The 13,193-nt window shown below is 49.1% G+C and overlaps 1 protein-coding gene across 4 annotated transcripts in view; it reads right to left on the bottom strand.

The window, feature by feature from the left end:
- GTF2I (general transcription factor IIi) overlaps positions 1 to 12,641 on the bottom strand; it is a 1,434,650-nt gene extending 1,422,009 nt beyond the window's left edge. The window contains exon 1 of one of the 4 annotated variants that reach the window (XM_086954596.1): positions 12,301 to 12,641. The gene's annotated coding sequence lies outside the window, so the exon portion shown is untranslated. Of the gene's footprint in view, positions 1 to 12,289 lie in introns of all 4 variants that reach the window. The other 3 variants (XM_086954597.1, XM_086954594.1, XM_086954595.1) reach the window with 3 other exon arrangements.
- Positions 12,642 to 13,193: the final 552 nt, after the last annotated feature.

Here is a 13,193-nt window from a genome sequence, read left to right on the forward strand (position 1 = left end):
GATGTATTGATATTGCAAATAACAATGGCTTTTAATTTTGTAAATAATTAATACTTAAATAAAATTTATTGTAATTTATAATGGAAATAGCTTATACGTTTGTAAATAACTTTTGTGAAGATTATGTTCAGTGTATTTTATTATGACTGAAATCCAAGAACATTGCATTTGCACCTACACACACACACAGCCACACACACACACACACACACACACATAGATGTGGTGGTGGTGGATGTGGTGGTGATGGTGGTGGATGTGGGGGTGGATGTGGTGGTGGTGGAGGTGGAGGTGGTGGTGGATGTGGTGGTGGTGAGTGTGGTGGATGTGGCGGTGGATGTCATGGTGGATGTGGAGGTGATGGTGGATGTGGTGGTGATGTGGTGGTGATGGTGGATGTGATGGTGGATGTGGTGGTGGATGGGGAGGTGGATGCGGTGGTGGTGGATGGGGTCGTGGATGTGGCGGTGGATGTCATGGTGGATGTGGATGGAGGTGATGGTGGATGTGGTGGTGGATGCGGTGGTGGATGCGGTGGATGTGGTTGTGGTGGATGCAGTGGATGTGGTGGTGGTGGATGCGGTGGTGATGGTGGATGTGGCATGACATTTTTATTATATACAGAGGGGTACTTATTTTGTACCAATCACTGACCGATGTTAATGTAAGGGTTGTAGATGGTGGGTTGCGCATGCCTTGTTTTGGAATAGGGAGAGTTACCCGCTTTTTGTGACTGAGAGAATTGAGGTTATAGTGTGCTGGGACGAGGGGCGCTCCTTAATACATTTTGGGTAGTTGTGTGTGTCTGGGTATGCCCTGAACTTTGCTGCCCCTCTGTATCTAGTGCTGCAGGTAACAGCTGCGGGCAGTGGTGACAAGTGCCAGTGTTAGTGAAAATACCAGTGCATCTCTGATATGGAGACCCAAGAAGATGACGGAATTGACTGTTAGTACTGAATTAGAATGGCTGCAGTTCACAAATATTTAAATACTTGAAAGCAATGACAGGTCAAAAGTAATTAATCCCATTTTGATATAGAGGTGTACACTACGCTACCATAAGCATACTATGCAATATAAGCTAAAAGAGGGAGTTTTAGGAATCGGGAATCATTTATGATTGAGCAGGGGTACTATATGACATGAAGTCAGTGGGAGTTGGCAGCGCCCCCCTAAGTAAGGGATAATCTTTCAGCCCGCGATTTTAGCCTCCTATGGGTTTAGGTTTTTATCTAAGTGTAGTAGTAGCTTCTGTCAGTCCTCCGCCATGTTGCAGGCTCGCAGAGTTCAGATTCGTAAAGTCCTCTGTGTTGCAGAGAAAAACGATGCAGCGAAAGGAATTGCAGACATCATGTCCAATGGTAGAATGAGACGGGTAAGTTCTTCACTCTTCTAACTCGCAGTATGCATTTCCACTTTGCTTTCTTGTTCTTAAGCACATGCCTGCACAGAAGTAGGTTTTAGTTCCAACGGCTGTACACCATACACATTCTCTCCACTGTATTGCCTGTGCCACGTAATCATGACCTCCCTCAAATATAAATTGCACCTTTGAATTATGCGATTAATATCTCAAAGTCTGATTGTGTTCATAAATAGACGACAATTGAGATTCGTCAGGGTTACCAGGTGTTGTTACCTCTGGCTTACTGTTTGTTTACCTCGAGATCTGCCCTTAATACTCATGGCCCGAGTGGTCAAGAAGCAGTGCAGAACAGAAAGTAAACACCATGCCAAGAACCCTGTCTAAGTTTCGTAATTTGAACTCACGGCGTTTCCATTAGCCTCTGCAATAAATAGGAAACATTTAAGGAGCTACGAGCAATAGAAGTGGCCGTTCTTGTGAGATCATCTTGGCTGAAATAATTTATTCTGTCACTTTGGCTACTTTTAGTATTTTTTTTAAGCATGCGAGTGCGAAGGACGGAGGGGAGAGAGGGGGGAGGGAGAGAGAGAGGAGAGCAGGCAGAGGGGGAGATGGGGAGAGGGAGAAAGTACGGCCGGACGGCCGTGAATAAAGTACGAGGAGAAATGTGACACAGCGGGCAGGGGAGGGGGCGGAGCGGGGAGAGCGGCATGAGGGTGTGAAGCAGCAGGGGCCTGAGACGCGGCTGCCTTTGATGTGGTAATACGAGGCAAGCGGCTGGTGGCATTGTGCATGCGCTTTCACATGCACTGCAAGATATCGCCTGGGAATCGCCTGATCTCGGTAAGCTCTGTTTAAGTCCCTATATATCGAGCTCCCGCTCAATGCGCATGGGACGAGTCCGGCTCGGTGAGCCCACAGTCCGGATCACGGGGGCTTTCCGCCAATAAACCTGAGCACTGAAAATAGAATTTGGGCTTCGACTCTGGTGTTTCAATTTACGAACATTACGCCAGGAACTGAACATTTTAAGGTTTGGCGACCCTGTCGAGCGCCCGCTGTTAAAGCGGCAGAAGCACGCCATCCATGTGTTTGAGATATAGATATCTAGATATCTAGATATATATATATCCATATCCATCCTTTGGCGGTCGCCATTAGGTAGTAATAGTTAGGATTTTTTTCAATGCAAAATCTCAACATTCTATTGGGAATAACTTTGGCGCCGGTTGAGGAATCCGCCTGAAAATTTTCTCAAATTTGCCTCGCGGCGCTTCGGTCCTTCCCTGAAAGTTTTGGGGGGGGGGGAGGGGGGGTTCGTCAAGCAGGGGCCAAGATAAAAGGGGGGGTCCCAAAACGTGTTTTCCCCATGTTAATTTCCATAGGGCTGTCGACCTCACTTTTAGCCCGAACGGCTGAATGGATTTCCACCAAACTTGGCAAAATTGTAGGGACTGGTAGCCCGATGTGCCTTTGCTAGGTCTCAAGAAATGTGCTCCAGAGGATTTTGAGTAATTTAGGTTAAAAAAAATATATATATCTGTAAGCGCGTCCCGGTACGCGCACCGGGGAGCGTACCAGCGCGCAACGCGAGTGCGCGCGCGGAAAGCCGATTGGCTCTCGGATGTCTGTAAACAGTCCGGAGCAGCCGCCATCTTGTGTCTCGGTAGGATCGAGACACAAGAGGTGGCAAAAACAAAGGGGGAAATGACCAAAAGGGGGCAGGGTAGACCCCCCCTGACCCCCTAGGATTGATGTGGGGGCCATAAAAGGGCCCCGCGGGGCAAAAATAAATTACTTTTTTTTTTCGATTTGCGCGGGGGAGCGCCTGGTACGCGCACCGGGGAGCGTACCATGGGGAAAAAAGAATGACAGAGTTTTTAAAAAATGTAGTTTTTTTAAAAATTGGAGGTAGTTCTAAAAAGAACTGGGTTTTTTCTTCTTTTTGTTGTTTTATATTTTTTTGTTTTTTTGAACATTTTTTACTTTTTTTGGGTTTTCTGAACAGTTTTATATTTTTTGGGGAGTTTTTTATGGGGAGAAACAAAAAACAGGGAATTGTAAATGGCTCAACTGGAGCAAAAAAAAATAAACCAGAAAAAATTAGGGATTTTTCGGGCACTTATGGTTATCCCCAGCACAGATGATAAGTTTTATACTTTGCTCACCATAGCAAATTAACTTTTCACAATATTTGCACATGATTTTAAAATCGTTACATTTTGGTTGTATGATAGGCATTGCCTCTGAACCCGATGGAGTTGGTTCTTTCGATGTTGAGGGTCTAGATGTTGATGGAGGTAGCTTACTGCAGAGGTCCCTTACCTCTGCAGCAGAATAGTTGATTGGGTGCCAACGGATCATGGGCCGAATCATGGTATGATTCCCGAAGGAATATTTTTTGTTAAGGTTCCCCCTGGACAGCTCAGCATCACAAATCAGACAAGTTACCTTCGCAGAGTTGCCTTCGTATGGCAGTTCTACAAAATCCTAAGGGGTTTCAAAAAAGTCAACTCTGCACAGACCGAGCCCCACACACACACACAGACCGAGCCCCACACCCACAGACCGAGCCCCACACCCACACACAGACCAAGCCACACACACACACACACACACACAGAGCCCCCCCCCACACACACACACACAGAGCCCCCCCACACACACACACACAGAGCCCCCCACACACACACAGAGCCACACACACACACAGAGCCCCCCACACACACACACACACACAGAGCCCCCCACACACAGACCGAGCCACACACACACAGACCGAGCCACACACACACACAGACCGAGCCACACACACACAGCCAGAGCCCCCCACACACACACAGAGCCCCCCACACACACACACACACACAGAGCCCCCCACACACACACACACACACACAGAGCCCCCCACACACAGACCGAGCCACACACACACAGACCGAGCCACACACACACAGCCCGAGCCCCCCACACACACACACACACAGACCGAGCCCCACACACACACAGACCGAGCCCCACACAGACCGAGCCACACACACACAGAGCCACACACACACAGAGCCACACACACACACACAGAGCCCCCCACACACACACACACAGAGCCCCCCCCACACACACACAGAGCCCCCCACACACACAGACCGAGCCCCACACAGACCGAGCCACACACACACAGATCGAGCCACACACACACACAGACCGAGCCACACACACACACACACAGACCGAGCCACACACACACACACACACCGAGCCACACACACACACACACACCGAGCCACACAAACACACACACACCGAGCCACACACACACACACACACCGAGCCACACACACACAGACCGAGCCACACACACACACACACACACACCCACACCAAGCCACACACACCCACACCGAGCCACACACACACACCGAGCCACACACACACACCGAGCAACACACACACACACCGAGCAACACACACACACACACAGACCGAGCCCCACACACACAGACCGAGCCACACACACACAGACCGAGCCACACACACACAGACCGAGCCACACACACACACACAGACCGAGCCACACACACACACACAGACCGAGCCACACACACACACACAGACCGAGCCACACACACACACACAGAGCCACACACACACACACACACAGAGCCACACACACACACACACACACAGAGCCACACACACACACACACACACAGAGCCACACACACACACAGAGCCACACACACACACAGAGCCACACACACCCACACAGAGCCACACACACCCACACAGAGCCACACACACCCACACAGAGCCACACACAGAGCCACACACACACACCCACACCGAGCCACACACACACACCCACACCGAGCCACACACACACACCCACACCGAGCCACACACACACCCACACCGAGCCACACACACACCCACACAGAGCCACACACACACACACACACAGAGCCACACACACACACACACAGAGCCACACACACACACACACAGAGCCACACACACACACACACAGAGCCACACACACACACACACAGAGCCACACACACACACAGAGCCACACACACCCACACAGAGCCACACACACACCCACACAGAGCCACACACAGAGCCACACACACACACCCACACCGAGCCACACACACACACCCACACCGAGCCACACACACACCCACACCGAGCCACACACACACACCGAGCCACACACACACACCGAGCCACACACACACACCGAGCCACACACACACAGACCGAGCCACACACACAGAGCCACACACACACAGACAGAGCCCCACACACACAGACAGAGCCCCACACACACAGACCGAGCCCCCCACACACACAGACCGAGCCCCCCACACACACAGACCGAGCCCCCCCCACACACACACAGAGCCCCCCACACACACACACAGAGCCCCCCACACACACAGAGCCCCCCACACACACACAGAGCCCCCCCACACACACACACACAGACCGAGCCACACACACAGACCGAGCCACACACACACAGACCGAGCCACACACACACAGACCGAGCCACACACACACACCGACCGAGCCACACACACACACCGACCGAGCCACACACACACACCGACCGAGCCACACACACACCGACCGAGCCACACACACACCGACCGAGCCACACACACACAGACCGAGCCACACACACACAGACCGAGCCACACACACACAGACCGAGCCACACACACACAGACCGAGCCACACACACACAGACCGAGCCACACACACACACAAACCGAGCCCCACACACACCGAGCCACACACACACACGAACCACACACACACACAAACCGAGCCACACACGCTGAGCCCCACACACTGAGCCCCACACAGACAAACAGAGCCACACACAGACAGACAGAGCCACACACCCACAAACCGAGCCACACACACACCGAGCCACACACACACACAAACCGAGCCACACACAAACCGAGCCACACACACTGAGCCCCACACAGACAAACAGAGCCACGCACAGACAGACCGAGCCACGCACAGACAGACCGAGCCACGCACAGACAGACCGAGCCACGCACAGACAGACCGAGCCACGCACAGACAGACCGAGCCACGCACAGACAGACCGAGCCACGCACAGACAGACCGAGCCACGCACAGACAGACCGAGCCACGCACAGACAGACCGAGCCACGCACAGACAGACCGAGCCACGCACAGACAGACCGAGCCACACACAGACAGACCGAGCCACACACAGACAGACCGAGCCACACACAGACAGACAAAGCCACACACAGACAGGCAGAGCCACACACACAGGCAGAGCCACACACACAGGCAGAGCCACACACACACAGAGCCACACACACACAGAGCCACACAGACACAGAGCCACACACACACAGAGCCACACAGACACAACAGGCAGAGCCACACCCACACACACACACAGACAGGCAGAGCCACACCCACACACACACAGACAGGCAGAGCCACACCCACACACACACAGACAGGCAGAGCCACACCCACACACAGAGCTCTCTGCCCAGTAACGCCCTAGGGAACAGAGGCACGAAAAACCGGATCACAAGCAGGGCACAGAGGCACAACAAGCAACGAGGGGACAGGGGGGCACAGATGCACAAAAACCGGATCACAAGCAGGGCACAGGGGGGCACAGAAACCGGATCACAAGCAGGGCAGAGGCACAACAAGTAACGAGGATGCGGGGACAGGACAGCAAGCACAAGCAATGAGGGGGCAGCAAGCACAAGCAACGAGGCGGCAGGGGGGGCACAGAGGCACAAAAACCGGATCACAAGCACGGCACAGAGGCACAACAAGCAACGAGGAGGCAGGGGGGCACAGAGGCACAAAAACGGATCACAAGCAGGGCAGAGGCACAGAGGCACAACAAGCAACGAGGGGGCAGGGGGCACAGAGGCACAAAAATCGGATCACAAGCAGGGCAAAGAGGCAAAACATGCTACGAGGGGACAGGGGCAGGCGAGCAAGCACAAGCAACGAGGGGGCAGCAAGCACAGAGGCACAAAAACTAGAGGCACAAGCAGGGCACAGAGGCACGACAAGCAACGAAGGGGCAGGGGGGCACAGAGGCACAAAAACCGGATCACAAGCAGGGCACAGAGGCACAAAAACCGGATCACAGCACAAGGGAACAGACGCACATCGAGGGTGGGTCGGAAAGCACGAGGGAACAGACGCACAACGAGTGAACATACGCCAAAAAACTTACCTGCTCAAGGAGGTGGGGGAAAGAGTCTGTCTGTTGTGCGGCCAGAGAACGCCATGACACCACAATCTTCCTCCGAGCCGAAGCAGAAATGCCTCGGAGAAAGCACAGTCATTTTCTGATTGGGGGCGTGGTTTTCTTTCTCTCCTCTTCCCACTGGCTGGAAGGTAAAATTCCAGCCAATGGGAAGAGGAGAGAAAGAAAATAAAGAAGCGAAAAAAGACGCGGCTTGAACGGAGTGACGCCACTCTCCTCCAACGGCTGGCCTCCGTTTAGGAAGCCAGCCAATGGAGAAGAGGGGTGGGTTCAAGCCCCCATACTAAAAAACATTAAATCTCGGAGAAAGACTGCACAAACGCAGCCTACGGTCCGAGACCTAAAAAGCACAAAAGCTTTTGGAATGGAACAAGCAAGGCTTAACGCTTGCATCTCTGCAGCCTGAGATGGGTGGCTGGTTTCACAGTAAGGGATGTAGAGGTTTTTGTAGGGGTTCAGTTGCACAGCTGCCAGAGATGCATGGGCAGACTAAGCTCCCTTGCATCCCTGTGGTTGAGCAGGTCTCCTGCACGACAGCAAGCTTTCAGTGGAAATCTTTACTCTGTGCCTTCACCTTTAACTAGGGAGCAACACCACTGGCCCAGTGCAAACCTACAATGGGAGACCAGAGTTTCACATGCACACTATGACTGGTGCATGTGAAGCCAACACACACAGCGAAGGCCTTTAATCTGCAAGAACATATATACTACTCGCTAACAATCAAAAGAATCACCACTCTCCCTACCCCCAACAGCATCCCCTCAAGGACCCCGAATCCACAAGCGTGGGAGGGAGACAGCAGACCTAACCCATAGACGTGACATTTAAAGGGAGAGTACCATTAACCAACTTAAAAGGGGTGAAAAGGGATAAACGCCGGTGGTGAAAAAAGTAACCCATGAGAGGCCAGAGAGCTGCTACAGCTTTTTTTTTATATATAAAGCTGCCCCACCTGTTCTAAATTTAGGCTGACTACTGAAAAGGGAAGACAGGGCACAAAATGTTTCATAATAAACCAACCCAATCAATGTTTAACATAAAAGCGAAAACTGAAAAAGTTACAGAAATAAAAAAATAATAACAGCAGAGTATTGTTCCCACTTTAAATGAGGCCCCCAGCCCAACCTCTCCTGCAGCTTCTCACCGACTCTCCCTGCCTCACCTTCAGAGAATGGGCCTACCAGCTCCCCAGCATACACTGCGAGCAGGGCTCCCCTGGAGCCGCCTGACTTAAGCACAGAACACAGGCCTGCCTGATTGAAGAGGATTTCTTTTTGGTTCTATCCTGCTACAGTTTAAATTGCACCAGGAAAGGTTTTTAAAGTCTTAACCCCTTCCATGCTCATGACGAGCTCAGTTCGTCATGAGGTAGCCTGGAGCTGTGCTCATGACGAGCTGAGCTCGTCATGACACCAGCAAAATGGCAATTCCCAGCACAGGAGGGGAATTGCCTTAGCGTTAATCAAAGCAAGTGGAAGAAGGGGATCGGGATCAGTGTGAGAGGGAAGATCGTTGGGAGGCTGGTGAGATAAATAACAGGCACAGAAGACAATACGAGTTATATAGCGCAGAGTTCCCCCGAGCTTAGTCAGCACTGTATCGCGCACATAGACTCACAGAAGCAGCATTCGTGACAAGATAACAACAAGATTTACAGCCCTGTTTACAGCGGAGCGTGTGAAAACACATGCAACAAAGTCAAGTGCTCCAAATTAAAGAAAAAAGTTGTTCCGTAAACAGGTGATAAAATGGGAGCAATGGATGGATAGTAGTGGATTGGTCCATGGTCTTGGGGAGGGCTAAACACAGGAAGAGGAATGACGCATGCATGCCATGGAGAAATGGGGAGAAAATATGAGAGCAACGATGGAGCCAGCATATGGGAAGCCTATGGACAGGCTGAAGCCCACAACGTACATACAACATGTCTTGAAGAAACCTAAAAAATGATTTTCCTTGTGGATGAGGTTAATGAAGTCTCCCTTATGTTAGAAATCAGTGCAGCATGAGGTATTTTTAAAGTGTTACCTGAGGGGGTTTGAGCTATATGTATAGATTAGAATAGAAGATAACGAAGGTGTTCCAATACAATGAAAGAAATGGTGATACATTTTTTTTGAGTAAAGTAAATTTTATATTTTAGTGGACTGCTTATGTATTGTGCAAATAGGGGTACAATTTATTGCACTATGTTACTGAATGCCAATTTTGAGTTTCAGCAAAATAAACACTATATGTATATTAAGCGTATTGTATTTTAATGCACAGGATGATGTTTTTGCAAACATTGAAATTTGGGCTATAGGTTTTCTATGTCTAAGGTTGGGACATGATAAATGGGTTAAGAAAATGGTGCTCACCAGATTGATAAAGGCTGCTTTGACAGCTGAAACGAGTCTCTCCTAGAGGGGATTAAGGCTTTTTTATTGCATAGGTCGGTGGAGACCCAATGCAAAAAGCAGAAATCCCCTCGTGTGCGTACTCTCTTCCTTGTGGAGTAGGGATTGTGTGGATTGAGATATATATAGATAGATCAATCAAACCGCTCCTGCACTTCTTCCAACCGCATCCACCATGCAGGGTTGGTGCCGGTTTGGCGGGTGCAGGACCCACAAATATTATCCACTGTCTTGCACTGCCGTGCAAAGAAGGAACCGCACTCCAGGGTCTTGTGAAAATAAAGTATTTACTTAGACTGACGCGTTTCGACCTCAACGGTCTTTGTCCGAGACCTTTGAGGTCGAAACACGTCAGTCTAAGTAAATACTTTATTTTCACAAGATCCTGGAGTGCGGTTCCTTCTTTGCGCTGTGGCTCGAGAAATATATATGTATATATACACACACACACAATTTTTTAAAGGTACACAAAAAAAATACACGTCACACACAAACACAAAACGTGCGTGGCATAACTACAGCTGTCTCTAGGAAAGATTTAAAAAGACGGGCCTAGGATGGGCAGTGTTTCATCGCTCGCTGTGCTTGGGGGAAACTAAGTTACCTTGGAATATGTCAAGCAAAGGAACCTTAGTTCGGAAATCGCCTTGTCCTCTTATCTACACAAGCCTTTTCTTTTTGTGACCTTCCCCCACACCCCCCGAACGCCAATTAATGGGTATTCTTGCGCCATTTCAAATACCTTGAGTTTTTTTTCGGATGTCTAGGGTGGCATTATAAGTAGTAACTAGGGGAGCTAGAGTTCTTGGCCGAGGAAGATCAAAGTATTATCACAACAGATGTTACAAGCCACCATCTAACACTAGACACTGCTGTTTCAGGAGGCTTGCAATGCTAACCACAATAAATATGTAAATGTTTAAAGCACAACAAGCATATTTAATATGTTTTATGACATGTTTGAAAATATAACTTGTCCAAATACTGCAACTTTCTGTATGATATTCACACATCAATAAGTGAATGCAATGGATCAAGATGTTACACAAAAAGTCAATGTAGAGACCAGAACATTGTATATGTGGATAATAACGGAGACGCCTCCATGCTTCTGGATATCTGATGACAAATGCAACAACATTCACAGAACACCTTGGATACGGGTTTGGCGTGAACGGTCGTTCCATGATTCTACATTCAATCTAGAACACTCGGTAAGGAGTTTAAAACTCCAATTCAGAATGTATGTATATATTAAGCACGCTTCGACTTTGTGCCAACACTAAACTGTGAAATGAGGGCCATCGCACCCGGTTCGAGCACTGGGGGTGGGTGTGGTAGGGCACCGGGGGCAGGGAAGCTTTAGTCTTCTGAACAAGTCATAGGCGTTTTGAACCCTAGTGCTAACACAATCTACTACTGTTTCAAAATCATTACAGTTTCTTATGGCATGTTCTAAATGTGCGTAATGATGCGCCAACAAACATCTCGATGCATGGTTAATTAATAAATATATTTCCAAGTACAACGCGAATAGAATTTGAAACGTAAGCACGCTGTCATCTTATCACAAAGATATATCCGCCACACACATACAGGAACCAGCTCTGTTGGCTGCTGGGAATGTTTCAGAATTCACAATACCCAACTACAAATTTCGAGAAACTAGGTCAGGAAAACAAGTTAACCTGCTCACTAAAACCGGAAGAAAAAAAAGAAGTGTCCTTTCAGATGCAGTACAGATGCGTTTTTTTAATTGCCTATGGCCAATACAGAATTGCATGTGAAATAATCACGCCTGCACACACAGAAACATACGAGATAGCTGCATGATGCTACAACAACCACCTCAAGGAAAAGTTTGAACTCCCGCGTACCGTCACTCCCACTCCAGGAGCAGAAATATTAGGAGCCGGCGGCGCGAGAGCCTCCCTTAGTAAAAGTGACTGGAAATCAATCTGGCAAGCGCCGTCACGCCCTATGTAGTTGTTTTCCTTTTTACAGTCAGAACCATACTTCAAGGCACTGTTGCCTGCTAATGTCTTTGTAAAGGGAGCATCTGACCCTTGGCTGGTCGGCAGCACCACACTTACAGCTATGCTCTATGACTCCGTGGACACGACCAGGATTAAAATGAGTGCAAGATTGGTCGCCAAGTCTGTTCAGGCAGTGCAGTGCACAGAAAAAGATGAAACATGTGTTTGACTGCACAGCAACCACTACCTTAGACTTACTGCTGTTAGTAATGCGGCGGCGCACGCTCGCGTCGTATCCGGATGTGGAAAGCTTCTGCGGTGTCGCTGCCTCCAAGGGGAACACGGGCGCTACAGCACGGGCTTGATCCAGCCAACGCGGGAGGATAAACAATGGGCCCACGGCGGGGATTTCCCTCGCACGCAGTCCCTAAATTTATAGGGTGGGCACGGCAATACCCCTTGGAAAATGACTGCTGAGTCACAACTTTAAAACGTGATATTTGGTACACTTCGTACCACTAACTACCCGAATACCGGTAACCGCAGCCAAGGAATACTGGGTTACTTTACCGATACCCGTAGTGCGCGCGCGTGGATTCAAGGGAGATTGCTGGGATTTGTATTTCAGTGTTCTAAAATTCTGCGAGAGTGAGGCACATCTGAGCGGCGCGTGGACTACATTTCCCATCGTGCCTGTCTCGAAACGAGGTAGAGTAGCGTCAGAAAACAAAGCTAAATTCTCGCAGCATAGCAGTGTGTGCAGTAAACAAAATGGCTGCTCAGGCCTGGGAAATAGTATCCCCTTGATCTTTCGTTAACCCTGTTTTGTTTTTTTCTTCCATTTGGCTGAAACGCACCTTTTAAAATATTGCAAGGATCCAAATGCAACGCTCCGAAAAGATCCTATATATAAAAACAATTTCTTGATTTTAAATTAATAATGTTTTTTTAATTCTTTGGCCAAAAACGAACAACGTTCAATATTGAAAGCATGTTGTTTTGGAGATTCAATATATTTTATTTTTAAGTAAACGTGTTGTGTCAACATCTATGCTAACAGTTATTTAGGAACATAAAAGGAAGACTTAAAACTCAGATTTTAATTTCCACATTAATTTGTATTACCATAAAGCATTGCTCTTCAAATTTTT

Source organism: Lissotriton vulgaris, chromosome 2_1, assembly GCF_964263255.1.
Source record: "Lissotriton vulgaris chromosome 2_1, aLisVul1.2, whole genome shotgun sequence".
NCBI lineage: Eukaryota > Metazoa > Chordata > Amphibia > Caudata > Salamandridae > Lissotriton > Lissotriton vulgaris.